The sequence below is a fragment of the Lissotriton helveticus genome, chromosome 10 (assembly GCF_964261635.1).
Source record: "Lissotriton helveticus chromosome 10, aLisHel1.1, whole genome shotgun sequence".
Taxonomy (NCBI): domain Eukaryota; kingdom Metazoa; phylum Chordata; class Amphibia; order Caudata; family Salamandridae; genus Lissotriton; species Lissotriton helveticus.
Genome location: NC_136071.1, coordinates 978,930,348 through 978,946,186, shown reverse-complemented (window position 1 = coordinate 978,946,186; position 15,839 = coordinate 978,930,348). Strand labels below are relative to the sequence as shown.

At 49.7% G+C, this 15,839-nt stretch overlaps 1 protein-coding gene across 3 annotated transcripts in view; it reads left to right on the top strand.

Moving 5' to 3' along the window:
* The window catches only part of FAM133B (family with sequence similarity 133 member B), a 160,899-nt gene that overhangs the window by 110,997 nt on the left and 34,063 nt on the right, over positions 1 to 15,839 (top strand). The gene's annotated exons all lie outside the window — the stretch shown is intronic.

Here is a 15,839-nt window from a genome sequence, read left to right as displayed (position 1 = left end):
TGAGTGAAGTGATGCTGTCAGGGGTGGAGATTTTCAGGTAGAGTTGGGTGTCGTCTGCATACATATGTAATCGAATGTCCAAGGATTTTAGTACATCAAAGAGAATGGGCGATAAGGAGGATCCTTGTGGAACCCCCATGGTGACTGGGGATGGGTGGGAGAGAGAGTGGTTTGCCTTAACTCTTTGGGATCTCTGCTGGAGGAAAGACGAAAACCATTGCAGCACCTGCCCAGAGAGGCCCATCCTTTGCTCCAGAATTTCTAGGAGGTTGTCGTGATTGACAGTGTCAAAGGCAGAGGAGAGGTCGAGTAGGTTAAGGAGACAAGATTCATTTTTGTCAAGCATTATTAGGATTTCATCCATGACATGAGTGAGAGCCGATTCAGTGGTGTGCCCACTACGAAAGCCCGATTGGTGTTGGTCCAGGAGATTGAAGTTTTCGATGTGTGCGCATAATTGAGATTGGACGCATTTTTCCAAGAGTTTGGCTAGAGTGGGGATGCTGGAGATGGGGCCGAAGTTGTTAAGATCTGTACTGTCTGCTGTAGTTTTTTTTAGAATAGGTGTTACCTGGGCCTCTTTTAGACAATCTGGGATCGTTCCCTGTGAAAAAGAGGCATTGACGATCTTTGTCCAGATGGGGGATATAGAATCTTTAATTGCTTTGAAGATGGTGGGAGGTAAAGGGTCATTGAAGTGATTAGATGGGTTGATACTCCGAAGGACCTTATTGATTTCTTTTTTGTTCAGGATGGTGAAGGTGTCCCAGGAAGCGTTGTGCTTGATACCTCTGCTAAGAGGAGCAGCCTTATCTGGTTTGGCATGGGAGGGTGCAGGTCCTATGGATGTTAAAAGAGACCTCCTGGTTTCTAGATCAATGTTAATAAGTCTGGATTTCTCATTAAAAAAGTCAGCCAAGTCAAAACATGAGGGAGGATTGACATCAGGATCTGATCGGTTGGGGGCTATGACAGATTGTTGTTTAACCAGTACAAACAATTTTTTGGCCGCTTGGTTCATTTGGGATCTGAAATATTCTGCCTTGGCTGTCTTGATTTGTTTGTTATAAGAGCTTCTAGCTGATCTAAGGTTTTTTTGATGGACCGTTGAAGGAGAGGATCTCCAGGAGGGCTCTAAGGCCTTAAGATTGCGACGCTCCGCATTTAGGTTGCTGTTGAACCAAGGCTTAGATATTTTTAAGGGTGCATTTTTTTGCTGGAGTGGCGCAATATCGTCCATGATGTTGGAGATAGACGAGTTGTAGAAATCTGTAAGTGCCTGTACTTCGGCTAAGTCTCTTTGGAGAGAGAGGTCCCGCTTACAGCGGGTTACTAGGTCAGCTGTGTTGATGTCTCTGAGGTCTCTTCTCCAGATCATTGGTTTAAGAATTTGAGTTTTAATCTGAGATACCTCCAAGTTGATATGGTAGGAAATGACGGGATGGTCAGACCAATCGCAAGGTATGATGGAGTTCAAAGTTATAGACTGACCTTTGGAAATGATGAGGTCTAGAATTTCTCCCTTATTATGGGTAGGTTGGTCGCAATGTTGAACCAAATCGTGATCCTTCAGGAAGGAGTTGAAGCATGCTACAGCTTGGTCGTTAGGATTTGACCAATGAAGGTTAAAGTCTCCCAAGTAGATTTGTGGCTGCATTGAATCCACATTGTTAGCTATGATTTCCATTAGTTGTTCAATGAATGGTAGGTTGTCGCCAGGGGGGGTGATAGAATGTATGCAGTTTGCAGACCAGTAGCTTGTTACTAGAGATGTTGAGGCAAAGGTATTCGCAGATTGATGGGGAAGAGGATTCTGAGAGGGAGATCGCAAGTGTCCTTCTATGTATACAGGCTAGACCACCTCCTATTTTCGTAACTCTGTCCAGACGAATTATGTCATGGGAGGGGGGCACCAAGAGGTCTAGCATCGGAGTGGACGAGGGGTTGAGCCAAGTTTCTGTGAGGATAATGATGTCTATCTCATTCTGATGTATGAGGTCGAAGATCTCAGATGCATGTTTGTTGGCAGATCTGCAGTTAAGTAGTATGCATTTGAGTGTAGTCGGAGTATGGGGGGGGAGGAGGCTGAATGATTTTCACTCTCTTGAGGTTGTTATTATTTATGCCTCTGTGGTTATGGTGGGGTTCTCTGATCGGGTTAGAGTGAATTGTTTGAATTATTCCCTTTATACTTGAGTTGGAGTCAGTGTTTGAGGAATATGGCTTGAGGAGGCTATTAGTTTCAATGGACGCAGGCCCTGTCAATGCGCATCTAAGGGGAGAAGCTATGTTATGAAGAGGGACGATAGTAGGGGAAGAGGGATGATCATGGGTAGCTTTATCTGTGACACTGGCGGTGGTAATGGGCCAGTTTGGATGAGAGCGGAGGGTGCTTAACAAGGGGAGATATTCAAGTGAGAGGGCTTTCAGGACGATCAAATTCTTTGGAGAGAAGGTGCAGTAGGTTGGAGATATCGTCCAATCGTGCCAACACGTCTGGGTGGTGGGAGACGGGCAGAAGTTGAGTGTGTGGATCCGGAGACGGGGGAGGGAGTCTAGGTGTGTTAGACAGATCTGTGGCGGTAAAGGGGAATTCTAGTGGGGAGGTTTGGTCATGTTTGTGGCATGTGTAGCTGTTGATACACATGCTGTGCATGTTTCCGTAATCTAGTTTTAGGGTCAGACGTGTACAACTTGTTTTTCATCAAAATCAGTTTTTGAGACATTGTACTGAGTGACTCCACCTAATAGTGGTATTAAGGTTGGGCATTAACACCATTGTTAGATTGTTTTTTCCCCACCATCCGGTTCAGATGTGTCGATGAGAGATCTGGGTTAACGCTATGTGGTGTTCTTGCTGGACCTTTGGGTATATTCCTTGATGGCTGTTCTCTAAACAATCTTGCTTTCTTGTCAGTCTACACAGTCTTCTACCTTTTGACTCCGTGTCTGGCTTCCATCTCTGAACTTCCCTCTTCCGGGTTTAGAATGTCCCCGTGGTGGACCAGACTCCTTTCCGGTTTTGCCCTACTTGCCACACTGAGTACCCAAGGACTGACATCCACAAAGTCTGCAGTGTGTATCTTCCGATTATCGTGAAGACTCCTGTTCGGTGTGTATCTCATTCCTGAACAAGAAAACCCTTCGGAACAGGCGCACTCCTTGAATCGCTTTGGCCTCCATGATGAACAAAAGGGAGGAAGAAGACACCGAAGACCTCTTTGGCGAGCTAGAAGAGTCTGATGACGAGCAAATTGAAACCCTAGGCACCAAAGTTGGAACAGTCTTCTCACCAGAAAGTGTCTCTTCCGAGACAGATGTGGAGACAGAAAAGCTTGCACCCACCCATTGTCAGCCAAAGACCACAGTGAGTATTGCCATCCCATCTTTTTACCGCATGGAGGCACCAGCCTTGAGTTCACGTGCTGCCTCTGAGGCCTCTGGTGCACCACTGCCTTCCGGCCATGGTCAACAGACACCCACCATTCTGAGCTCAACCCGGCACCTTTTTCGCATTCAGCGCCAAAGTCCACTTTGAATCCTTGAGTGTCTACTACCACCACTGCTTCGGCGCCAGACCCGAAGAAGCAGTCTTGACTACTCTTGGACTCGCAAAGGGTGTATCCAAAGCTTTAGAGTCAATATTAAATGACCCGAAGCAATCTGAGCCGAGACACATTAATCTGAAAATTGCGGAGAGGAGACCAAGCTTGGCGCCGCCTGGACATCGACCTTCTTTGGCTCCATCTAGGCTGCCTTCTACTGCCACCTCTCATGACTTCGGATAACCAATCCTCAAACGGCTGCAAGAACATCTTGTGAAGCAGTGCTTCCACTTCCAGCTGGACTCTGGTCGTATCCTAGCAAAGCCTCCACAGGTGCCGAGGGACTCGGTTGCTGACAAGAGGAAATGTACTTTTGAGGAGACTATCAACACTCCGGTGCCCACAACTCCCAAAAAGCCTAAACAACGCGACTGGGCCACCTCTCCTTTGACCCCTGCTCATCCCCCACTCCCTTCTCCACCTTCCCCTGCTTCCCCTTTGCTATCTGTGGAATCTCTACAACTTTCACCTCTGGGTTCTTCACACTCTGGGGGTGAGGCGGGGGGTCAGGGCAGTCCAAGGCTCCCTTATGACCCACCTCATGACTCACAGGGTCCAGATCCCTGGGGTGATTATGACATAGAACCCGAGAAGACTTAACCCAGTTCTCCTCATGCCTAGATGATGTGCCTTACTATCATGAGGTCTTGCTTAGAGCAGACACCTTCCACAACATGAAGCTACATGTACAACAAGAGGTGGATGAGTTCCTCATAGAAACCCTCTCATCTACACAACAATCCTGCCAATATCGCCCCATGCTCAAAGGGATTCTCAGACATGCTACTAATATTTATCATGCTTCGGGTCGATAAGTAATTCAGTCGAGGTCTCCGAGTTAGAAATCGAGATGCCGAATTTTCCACCGGGCCAGCGTACTGATTTCCATATGGTCCAAACTGGAATGGGATCATGAGCAAAAAATCGATGGATTTATTAGGCCCAGATCTTTGTACTGGGGGTTGAATGTTTGACATTGTTCAGCATTCCGTCCATCAGTTGTTCTTTTTGCATCTGGCAAAAGAGTAGCAGCGCAGTCCGCCAATGCCTGGCATATTGCTAATACCATTGGGTTATTAGGCAGATACAATCATGCCCACTGGGACGAAATGGAGGAACTCCTTCAACACCTCCCAGAGAACCATAAAAAGAGAGCAGGAGCTTGTAGCTAAGGGAAAGCTCATTTTTAACATTCCATTAGGTGTGCCCTAGAGTCTGTAGACACTGTTGCCACGAGTGGGAGCCCCACCCCAAAGTCCTCCTCCCTTACTTCCACAAGTGGGTGTTTCCACAATTAGATCTGTTCGCTACTGCGGACAACACAAACTGCCCAGGCTTTGCCTCCAGGTTCCCACACCTACTTTCCAAGGGCAATACTCTATGGAGGAATTGGTTAGGGATATTTGCCTACGCCTTTCTGCTCTCCCTCCGCCTTTCTGCTCTCCCTCCTTTTCTGGTTTTGAACATCTGAAAGAAACACGTTAGTGTTATATTATTTACCTTAGAATATCCCCAGGCGTTAGACTGGATCCGGAAAGTTTTCGTCAGCAGTACCCCTGCGCTTCGGTAGGCGTCGTCTGCGGCTCTGCGTCCGTCTTTGGTGTCGTGATCTCCGGGATGACGTTGTCGGGTACGTAGACGCCCCCCTCGAGCGCTGACTTCAGTTCTTCTTTTTTCCGCGCCAGCAAGCGCAGATCCGGGAAGAGCTAGTACCCTTTGTCACTTTTTCACTGACTTTTTGGTCTTTTTGACTATCTCCTTTCGGATCGATTCAGCTCCTGGTGCCGGTAGGGATGCCCGGTTTCAAGCAGTGTGACGCCTGTCACCGACTGATGTCGGTTACCGACCCCCATCGCCGGTGTCTCTACTGTCTAAGGGCCGATCACGACGACAAGTCGTGCCCCGACTGCCGGGACTTGCTCCTCGAGCTCCGGCAGTCGGCTCCGCGCCTCTCGAGGTTCGAGTCGAGGAGGAAGTCGAGGGGCCGGTCGCGGAGCAGGAGTCCTCACCGTTCGTCCGGCTCCAAGTCCTCGCATTCAGGTAAGTTGAGGCACTCGAAGTCGAAGAGGCAGCATCGCTCTTCTGACTCCCCTCGCTGGTCGCGCAGCCCGACCGAGGGTTCGGGTGGCACCACCCGCGCATCTCTGCCGCAGCCGGTCCCATACCCTTCGGTCCCTAGGCTGCATGCGACGCCAGAGAAGATTCGTGATTTCCTCGTGGCCATGAGGACTCCCTTCACTCCGTTGAGGCCTGCCGGCGCACCTTCGGGCCCCGCAGTCCCGACTGGGGGTCCTAGCGAGCCGGCGGCTTCTGCCCCAGCGCTGTCGTCGACTTCGGTCCCAACGCCGCAGGCCCCGTAGGAACCAAACCTGGATCCTGGTCGACGGCAGTTGACCTCACGACTTCTCCGCTGGCGCTGACCCCTATGGTGTCACTCCCGGCGCCGTCTTTGGACAACGACGACCCCGGTATCAGCCCCGTTCCAGGTCCGGGTGAACAATTCATCTATGACCCGCTCCGTCATTCCTGCCTGTTCATCAGGACACGGATGAAGGGGAGGACTGGAAGGGGTCTGAGGACCCTCTGGCACAACAGTGCCAGTTGAGTCAGGACTAGGCAGACGAGCTGGGGGGTGCCAGTGGTCTTGACACTTCGCCTGACACTAGCTTCATCTCTCCTCCCTCCGTGGCTACGGAGGAGGGTGCTACATATGGCGGCCGTGAGGACTAATCTCCTCACCGAGGTGCTTCAACCGCCAGTAAGCTCTGCTGCCGTTCAATGAGGCCCTCACAGATGTTCTGATGGGCACTTGGTCCAAGCCCTCCACAGTCCCCCCTGTGGATCGGAACGTGGCCCGAAGCCCCCGCCCGGCTCCGGGCGACCCCTGCTTTCTGTCCGTACACCCCACCCCGAGAGACTGGTGATCCAGGCCTCTACGTCCCAGACCGCATTCCTGTCTGCTCCTCCAGATCGGGAATCCAAAAAGCTTGACCAGTTTGGGAAGAAACTGTTCTCCTCAGTTAACTTGGGGTTGCGGTCCATCGACACCGCTTGCCTTTTGGGCCGTTACACCCACTCTTTGTGGGATACGGTTGCGGATGTGCTGCCCCAGTGCCCGGAGGAGGCCCAGGCCCGGCTCACCCAAGCTCTTGCTGATGGGTGAGATGCAGTACGTTATTCCATCAGAGGTGGACTTGATACCACGGACTCGCTGGGCAGAACATTTTCCACGACGGTGGCGATCCGTCGCCACGCCTGGCTGAGGTCCGCCAATTTTTCGGGCGATGTCCAGTCCACGCTCATGGACATGCCCTTCGATGGCCGTCGCCTTTTTGGCAACAAAGCAGACAGTGCCCTTGAGTGTTTCAAGGACTCCAGGGCTACGGCCAAGTTCTTGGGCCTGTCGGGCCAGCGCCAACCGACTTCTGCTTTTCGCCCCTTTCGTTGCCCCCACACGTTCGTCCAGCCACAGGCCGCAGAACCAACCACAACGCGGTCGCGGTAACCGCCGTGGCGGTGCAGGGGGACAGAGGCCCGGTCAGTCCACATCCACTCCCTCAGCATCTGCCTCAAAGCCTGCCTAGTCCGAGCTTTCAGGCCCATTCAACGCCAATAGGGGGCAGGGTTCGCCATTACCTCCTCCACTGGCGTACCATCACTTCGGACAGGTGGGTGCTGCAAATCGTCTGAAGGGGCTACTCCCTCCCATTCGAGGTGACCCCTCCAGCCATGCCACCGCAGTACCACCGCATGTCGGGGGATCACTTGCAGCTTCTGCAGGAGGAAGTTACGGTCCTCGTGGCCAAGGGGGCCATCGAGCGCGTTCCTGGGCGAGAAGTAGGACGTGGTTGCTACTCCCACTACTTTCTGGTTACCAAGAAGGGTAAAGGGGGCCTGCGCCCTATCTTGGACCTCCAGAGCATCAACGGCTTCCTCCACAAGCAGAAGTTCAAGATGCTGACTTTAGCTCAGGTCCTGGCTGCCCTTGACCCCAGAGACTGGATGGTAGCATTGGACTTTATTTATTTATTTATTTATAGGTTTGTTCCGCGCTAGAATAGACTCCCAAAGGAGTATCTCTGCGCCTGTGACCTAGTAAGCGCTATCAGCAAGTCCAAAAATAAATGATTTATAACTGAAACAGAAAGGTCTTAAGTTGTTTCCTGAAACTCAAATGTTCTGTGCATTTCCTAAGTGGCAGAGGTAATCCATTCCACAAAGTGGGACCGGCCACGGACAGAGCCCTACCACCCTGCCTTACTTTCTTGGCGACTGGCACTGTTAGGAGCAGCTGGTTACTGGACCTGAGAGATCGCACCGGAGTGTAAGGTACAAATTTATCTGTCCAGTATGTTGGTCCTAGTCCATTTAAGCTCTTCTGAATAAGGCAACAGGTCTTAAATATCACCCTTTTCCGAACAGGGAGCCAGTGTAATTTATCCAAAAGTGGTTTGGATGGCGTTCTTGGAGGGGCATTTAAAACAAGCCTTGCTGCTGTATTTTGCACAACCTGGAGTTTGGCTTTAACTCCCTGTTGGCTGACAGCAGGAGCCCATTGCAATAGTCTAAAAGACTAAGAATCAGAGCCTGCACCAAGGTTTTTCTGGTGGCATCTGGTAGCAAGGGAAAAACTTTACGAAGAAGGCCGATCACATGAAAACAAGTGCCCACCACTGAGTTGGCATGTTGCTTCAGGGAAAGCTCTCGATCCAGGCGTACCCCCAGGTTTTTCACGACCAGTTTGGGTTCAGGTACTGGCCCAAGTTCCTGCGGCCACCAATCTGGGGTCCACAGGATCTTAGCTTCTCCAAATAACAGGACCTCTGTCTTCCCTACATTGCATTGAAGGCAGTTTGATGACATCCATTTGGCTACAGCCTTCATGCCATTGGAAAAGGAGACCTTCACTTCGTTCGTGAGATGCCTAAAAGGATTCAATAGTTGGGTATCATCCGCGTAAGATACGGGGACGAAACCAAACTCTCTCAGGATATTTGCCAGGGGGTTCTCAAAAAAAGAGAGTTTCCCAGGGACCAGAAAGGACTGGGTTAACAATTTGTATTCAAAGAAAAGATTCCTTTCTGTGTATTTATTTCAAAGGGTGACCATGAGGCCTATCCATGTCAATTAGCTATTGTATTCATTTGCAATTGACGAAGACAAGAAGTCAAAATTTAAGCTCCACACTAGGATGATTATACTTTTTACTCAAAGTTTATTTTCATAAAAGCTCATATTTAGGAATTCATTTTTAAATACACATTCAATTTTACACCGTGGTGCTCTGGTACAGGTATATATCCGCTAACTAACAATTCCGTATTACGGTTTCTATCACAGAGTCGCCACTTTATGATATGCACTCAATATTTAAAATACACCAATACAGTAAATCGATAAAAAACATTTTTTTCACATTAAAACAGTCCAAAAGTCGACGCGTTTCGGTGCGTTTGTTATGCTTGATGCACCTTCATCAGTTTGCCAGGGGGGCCACATAGATGTTAAAAAGAGTCGGGCTCAAACAAGAGCCCTGTGGCACCCCCTTAGCAATCCCCATTTCAGCAGAACGAAATGTACCCATGCTAACCGTTTGGGTCCGGTTACATAGAAAGCTTTTTAGCCAAGCTAAGACTTGCAGGGCGCATATTTCCACATCCCCGTCCTGCTGGCCCACTGGCGCTACCTGCGGTTCACGGCAGGCCACGAGCACTTTCAGTTAATCGTGCTCCCCTTCGGCCTCACCATGCCCCTCGGGTGTTTACGAAAGTGATGGCGGTGGTCGCAGCTCATCTGCGCAGATCAGGGGTTCCAGTCTATCTCGACGACTGGTTGTTGAAGGCAAGCTCGCCCTAGACAGTTGTCTTCCACCTCCAGAATACGGCCGATCTCCTGCACTCGCTGGGGTTCTCCATCATCGTGCCGAAGTCACACCTGTGCCCCTCTCAGAAGCTCCTCTTCAGGAGCTGTTCTGGACTCGGCGCAGTTCCGGGTTTATCCTCCCGATCAGCGGGTTCGGGATATTCAGGCTCTGATTCCGATCTTTCAGCCTTTATCCCGAGTTTCGGTCAGGCTGACGCTGCGGCTCCTGGGGCTGATGGCCTCTGGCATCCTGGTGGTACATCATGCCAGGTGGCGGATGCGGGCTCTGTAGTGGGACCTAAAGTTCCAGTGGGCACAGCATCAGGGCAACCTGTCTGACCACGTCCTGAACTCGGAGGGCACTGCAAGCCAGTTGCAGTGGTGACTCGCGGACTGCAATTGGGTCAGTGGCAGATCCCTCTGCCTACCCCAACACAGTTGTGATGGATGTGTCCCTCCTGGAGAGCTGCGGGCGATCCGGCTTTCCTTCCCTTTGTCCGGGGAAGTTTAGTGCTGGTGTTCACGGACAACATCACCGCCATGTGGTACTGCAACAAACAGGACGCGTGGGGTCGTGGACCCTTTGTCAGGAGGACCTGTGCCTCTGGACATGCCTGGAACACCAGGGCATTACCCTGGTGTTTCAACACCTGGCAGGTTCCCTGAACTCCAGGGTGGACGAACTCAGCCGCTGGTGCATGATGGATCACGAATGGCGTCTGAACTCGGACGTGGCGCAAGGTCTCTTTCAGCAGTGGGGAGAGCCTTGGTTAGATCTATTCGCCACTGAAGAGAACGCGCAATGTCATCAGTTCTGCACGTTGGAATTTCCAAGGCGGCACTCGCTCGGCGGCGCGTTTTGTCACGAGTGGAGCTGCGGTCTGTTGTACGCCTTTCCCCCTATACCACTTCTGCCCAGAGTGCTGAAGAAGATCTGACGCGACCGGGCCCAAGTCATCCTTGTTGCTCCGGACTGGGCACAAAGATACTGGTATCCCGAGCAGCTCAGTATGTCAGTCGATCCCCCGATTTGTCTGCCTCTTCAGGAGGACCTTTTGTCGCAGCGACAGGGGACGGTCCTCCACCCGAACCTGTCCAGTCTCCACCTACATGCGTGGAGATTGAGCGGCGAGTTGAGGCCATTTGACTTGCCTCCTGAAGTCTGTGATGTGATTATGGCAGCCAGGCGTTCCTCCACAAAAACGGTATACGCCTGCAGGTGGAACAAATGTGTGGCATGGTGCACAGCAAATGCTCTGGATCCACTTTCTGCCCATCTTTTAGAGGTTCTCCTCTTCCTTCTTTCTCTTGCCTAGCAGGGCTCTGCTCTGGGCACTATCAAAGGCCATCTCTCAGCCATTTCAGCCTTTTTAAGCCTTCCTGATCAGCCTTCTCTTTTCAAGTCTCCTGTTGCTAATAGATTCTTGAAAGGCATCACACACATGTTCCCTCCAGTTCCCTTCATGATGCCTCAGTGGGACTTGAACTTGGTACTTACTTATCTGATGTGCGCTCCATTTGAGGCACTTCATAATTGTCCCCTTCGGCTTCTGACTCTTAAAACTGCTTTCCTAGTTGCCATCACCTCTGCCAGAGAGTGAGTGAGCTCCAGGCTCTGCCTTCTAAGCCTCCTTTCCTCTCTGTCCATCCGTACAAAGTTGTTCTGAGGACTTCTTTCCTGCCCAAGCTGGTTACTGCCTTTCACATCGGGCAGTCCATCACCTTGCCCACCTTCTTTCTGCCTCCTCATCCTTCGAAAGAGGAAGAGAGGATCCACCGTCTGGAACCAAAACGTACGCTCTCTTTTTATCTACACCGCACACGCCTTTTCCGGGTGGACGACCAGCTCTTTGTTGGTTACGTGGGCGGTAAGAAGGGACGGGCGGTGCTCAAGCGGACCATCTCTCGGTAGGTTGTTTTGTGCATCAAGGTCTGTTATTCTTTGGCGAAAAAGGAGTCTCCTGTGGGTCTGCGCGCCCATTCCACTCGGGCCACGGCGGCTACTACTGTCCTGGGTTGGGGAGTCCCCTTGCAGGACATCTGTCAGGCAGCTACGTGGGCCTCGCTGAACACGTTTACTAAGCACTAGTGCCTGGACAGCCAAGTCCGGAGAGATGGCTTTTTCGGCCGTTCCGTTCTCCAGGACTTCCTGGTGTGATCTTGGTTCGCAGATCCTCCACCGGGGTTGGTATTGCTGGTGTATCTATTCTAAGGTAAGGAATCTAACACTAACGTGTTTCTTTCAGATGCACAAGTTACTTACCTTTGGTAACAATATATCTGTAAGAAACAGTGTTAGATTCCTTACCGCCCCACCCATCCTCCCTGTTCTGCGAACCGATATCTAGGGTTAAGGTATCTCCCTTTGAGGGCCCTAGTTTCATGGCACCAGTGTCAGTTTCTTGCATTGCTCTGCGTTCCTGGCGCGGAAAGCTATGTACAGAACTGACGTCAGCGCGCGAAGGCGGCGTCTAAGCACTCCGACGACGTCATCCCGGCGATCACGACGCCGACGACGGACGCGGATCCGCAGACGATGCCTACCGATGCGCAGGGGTACTGCTGACAAAAACTTTCCGGATCCAGTCTGACCCCTGGGGATATTCTAAGGTAAGGAATCTAACACTAACTAATGTTTCTTACAGATATATCGTTACCGATGGTAAGTAACTTGTGCCTCAGGCAAACATCCCTCACACTCATACTAGTAGCTCCCTCATGGGCTCCGCAGACATGGTTCACAGCGCTACACAAACTGTCAGTAGTTCCCCACATATGAGCTTCCTCTCATGCCAGACCTTCTCACTCAGAACTATGGAGAAATTAGGCAGCCAAATCCCAAGGAACTAAACCTGTCAATTTGGCTCCTCAGGTAATTGAGTTTGGTTACCTAAATCTCCCACCTCAATGCATGACCTTTCTCAAAGAAGCTCGCAGACCTACAACTAGTGCATGCTATGCAGCTAAATGGAAAAGATTTGTCTTTTACTGCCGTAATAAGTCAATTGATCCATTTAATGCTGCCTTACAAACCATTATTTTCTACCTTCTCCATTTACAGCTCTCTCGCCTTGCGTTCACTTCCATAGAATTTAATTTGGCTGCAGTAGCCGCCTATATCAAAACAGGCTACATTTGAAATGAAATTAAATGAATTCGTACTTGTATAGCGCACTTATACCCAGAGGTGTCCTGGCGCTCTACTCATACCGCTGTGGAACCCTTCCTGGCTTTTCCCTGTGAAATGCCCACTCCTGGGCACCCCCAAGGTGAAGCCAGGCATCCCAGCGCTGGTGGGGCCGTTGTGGAGATTAAGCTAGCTATTGCCCAGAGTTGCAGAGTGGGACCCATGATTAGAATAGGCACGAAGCGAGAATTATCAGGTCCGGGGAAATTGAGCCCGAGACCCGCCGAGGTGGGAATTGATCCCTGGTCCCGGGCCAGACCTCTGCATCAGGGTCTACCGCTCTAACCATTGAGCCACACTTTTTTGTTTTTGGTCTTTGTTTAAAGTACCAGTCTTCAAAGGTTTTTTGAAACTCCTTAAAAGAGTAATTTTACCTCGAGTTCCATCATCACCTATGTGGAGTCATAACAATGTTCTTACAAGGCGTATGGGTCCACCATTTGGATCACTACATAATTGTTCCCTGCAATTTCTGTCTTGGAATGTCGATTTTTTGATAGCCATTACTTCACTTAGACGTGTCAACGGGCTCGAAGCATTAATCCTGGAAGACCATTTCTTCCAACTACGCAGGCATAGGAGAAACCTTATTGCTTTTCCAATGCTTGTTAGCTGTAGAGGCTAACTTGTCTCCTCAGAAAAGGGTTGTTACCATAATAACACCAACATTCTTCATGCTGTAATGGAAGAACTGCAATTCTCCATTAATAAACGGTTAGTGGAGAGTATGTTATGTTTTAATTAACAGTCAGCAAGATTAGTGGGCCAAGAAAATCAATTTGTGAGCATAGCCAACTGTTTCATGTGGATTTGAAAAATACTAAAGGAAATGATTTTGTACAACTGATGCATCAAGAGATAACAAACAGTACTGTTGTGTTACACTTTCCCTGCTAACAATGTTTTCATCTGTAACATTTTGGTTATGGGGATATATAGGGTTTGTAGTTTCTCCAACAACCTGAGGTGCCCAGAGCCAAAAACTGAGCTGTACCTTACAATGGTTTTTCATTGTGTACTGAGCCTAGACCAGCTCATGTGGTGAAATATGAAGTGTGAAAAATAGGTCTGAAGGTAACCTATGTATTCCTGTTATGGGCACAAAATACAGAGTTTAGAAGCACTGGTTATTTGTACATTTCTGAAAATGTTGGTACCTTGATGAGCAGATGATTTACAGCGATTTTTCAAAATGTCCTCTTTTTTGCACACTGGCTTAGATTTGGAAGGCTCAAATGCAGGGAAATACAATTGGTAATAATGCATATATCCTGCTATTCTAATCTTACACTAGGCCGTGTCACAGAAGTGGGTAGCATTTTTATCGGGACAAGTGGGGTGGTAGGAAGTTGGGTTGTAGGAAACATGTGCACTCCTGCTGATTTCGAAAGTTTTCATCACAGAAATGCAAGGAAATTGTTCAGTTTTAGACAAACTTTCTGGTTTGCAGGGCATTGTGGGTAAGAAAACCTTGTGAGATCCACTCAATACATACCTACCTGTCCTCCCCTAGATAGCTAGTTTTCAGAAATGTCTCCAGGTGGCAGCTGCCACAAGCCCAAAAAGTGTAGCCACTCAGGATAGACATAGGACGATACCGGGAACAAATATGTATGAGAAAAAAAAATCCCAAATCAGAATCGCCCTTCTTGCCAAAAAGGTGGGTTTCTTTAGTCCCCAAGGCGCAAAAAGACTTTTGGGTAATTTTGGAGATAGAGACTGGCCCTGTGTGTGGACAAGTAGCAGTAAAAATAAAACTCCCTGGTGTCTAGTGGGCTTTCTGCCCCTCCTGCTTTGGCAGATTGGAGTAAAAGACCTTTTATCTGCCCCCTGGGGGTATAGACAGACAGTTGTGGGTCATGTGAGGAGTGGGATTAGGCCCAATGCCTAGGCGGGCTGCCCCCACTCGTTCACCACAAAAAATATCAGCCCTGGTGTCTACAACCTCCAAAATGACCCCGGGGAGAGAAGGACTTTTGGGCTTGAGGGTAGTGGGTAGCATTATTCATTCTCAACAGTGGCTGCTCCACACTCCAATTATAATCCCTGATGGTCTAGTGGGCTTTCTTATCCCGGCGGAGGTAGATTGGAGGAAAGCACCTCCAATTTCCAGCCGACAAGTAGCAGAAAGACTGTGGGCCGTTGTATGGGTGGGTGGGCGGATTAGATCTGATGCCTTGGAGGACCACCCCCTATTTATGGCTCTATTTGATAAATCCATGGTGTCTAGTGGCCTTTCTGGCCCACCCGGATGAGTAAATTGGAGGAAGAACCTCCTATCTGGCCCCTGGGGGAGGAAGAAAGACTTTTCCATCCGGGATAGGCGCTCCTCATCCAAATATAGTCACTGGTGGTCTATGGGCTTTCTGCTCCTCCTGGGGGCAAATTAATTGGAGGAAGACACCTCCAATCTGTCCCTAAAGGGCAACAGAAAGACTGCTGGCGGTTATATGGGTGGGTGGGGGGCTAGACTTGATGCCTGGGTGGGCCGCCACCTACCCATTTATGGCCTTATAAAATAATCCCTGGTGTCAAGTGGGCTTTCTGCCGGGGGTGGGGGGGGGGGAAAGACTTGGCGATGGGAGGGGGACTACCTTATTTCATGGTCAGCGCCCCCCCTCAAACAGAGTCCCTAGTGTCTTGTGGAGTGGATCCCTGCTTAGGGATCGCCCTTCTGTGGGGATTCCCATGCAGGGATCCACTTGGGAAAGGTACCATTGGCATGGGGGGATTCTCCCCTTTCCAATAGGATCTCTCCTATCCAAATCGTGCTGTGTGGATATATGGCATCAATGCACTGAAATAAGCTGATTGGCTCATTTCCTTCCCTTTTCATTGTAATAACGTCGGCATTTCATTAAAAATATATTGTCCACAGGTGCTGTAGAACCTTTTCCCCAGCTCCTGAGGCTGATTTCAGTAAAAGGAAATTCCTGCTTCGTGTGAGAGGACTGCTTTGAGCTGTCCTCTGTACAGGAGCGCTGATGTGGAGGGCGGCACTGAGCCGTCTTCCGCTCTGAAACAGTTAAAAAAAAAAAGCTAAGAAATTGAATTTAAAAGCAAAAGGGAAAAGTTATGTCTGTCATATGTAGTATTTTCCTTGTTATGGTGCCATAATCTCTTTAATTGTAGTGTAAAAATATGTACATAATGTAAACCTCAGAACATGCCACCATTTTTTTTTT